Source organism: Octopus bimaculoides, chromosome 2 (assembly GCF_001194135.2).
Source record: "Octopus bimaculoides isolate UCB-OBI-ISO-001 chromosome 2, ASM119413v2, whole genome shotgun sequence".
NCBI classification, from domain to species: Eukaryota; Metazoa; Mollusca; class Cephalopoda; order Octopoda; family Octopodidae; genus Octopus; species Octopus bimaculoides.
The window spans coordinates 70408734-70409928 of record NC_068982.1 but is presented as its reverse complement, the minus strand read 5'-3'; the positions used below and the strand labels follow the sequence as shown (position 1 = coordinate 70409928).

The window sequence follows — 1195 nt, the reverse complement described above, 5'->3', positions numbered from 1 at the left end:
TTTCCATCGACCAAATCCACTCACAAGGCTTTGGTTGGCCCGAGGCTATAGTGGAAAGACACTTGCCCAAGGTGCCATGCACTGGGACTGAATCCGGAACCATGTGGTTCATAAGCAAGCTACTTACCACACAGCCACTCCTACGCGTATTGATTAACCAATTGACTAATAATGGTTTCGAATTTTGGCACAAGGCCAGCAATTTCGGGGGAGGGGCCAAGTCAATTATATTGACCCCAGTGTTCAACTTGTACTTATTTAAACAACTCTTAAAGGATAAAAGGCAAAGTCGACCCCGCCAATTGACTAATAATAATAAAAAAAGTGAAATGAAGCTATTGCATGTGTTTATTATTGGCATGATGACCAAGAAAGAAATCTGATATTTGTCTCTTAGTTTGAAATTTGTTTACTCAACTTTTGTCAAAATATAAACTTACAGTTCAGATACGATACCAGTGATTCATGGTGTCTTTTTATTTATGTTCATAGTAGTTTAGTGGTTAGGATATTCAGCTCATGATTGTAAGGTCATGAGTTCAATTCCCGACAGCACAGTGTCCTTGAGCAAGATACTTTATTTCACAGGGCTGCAGCCCACTTAGCTGGCAAAAATGACTAATGCATGTTTTTCAAAGGGTCAGCCTGATCACATCCTGTGTCATGCTGAATCTCCCTTTAGAACTATGTTAAGAGTACGTGTGTCTGTGGAATGCTCAACCACTTGCACACTAATTTCACAATTGGGCTGTTCTGTTGACTGTATCTACTGGAACCCTTGTTGTCATATACATTGGGATTTTAGCCATTTCAATAAATGACTTTAAGCACACACACACACCTCACATGCCTTTTCTGGAATCGAACTCGTGACCTTACAATCAGCTGAATACCCTAACCCTTAAGCCACTATGAACATAAATAAAAACACACCATGAATCACTGGTATCGTATATGAAATTTATAACTGTAAATTTATATTTTGACAAAAGTACACTGTCAATAATTCTTATTCTCATACAAGAAAGGCATGTGAGGTGTGTGTGTGTGTGTGTGTGTGTGTGTGCTTAAACGTGTAAAATGAGATTCCTTCTCGTTTCAATTGTGTATTTAAAAAATATGATCACTGTAGAACTGAAAACAAAAACAAAAGAAGTTTTTCCTTCTAAAGCTAAGGGACAGTATTAAAACATCA

At 37.9% G+C, this 1195-nt stretch overlaps 1 protein-coding gene across 1 annotated transcript in view; it reads right to left on the bottom strand.

Annotated features, from left to right (window-relative positions):
* Positions 1–1195, bottom strand: part of LOC106875327 (centrosomal protein of 120 kDa) — a 45425-nt gene that overhangs the window by 1820 nt on the left and 42410 nt on the right. The gene's annotated exons all lie outside the window — the stretch shown is intronic.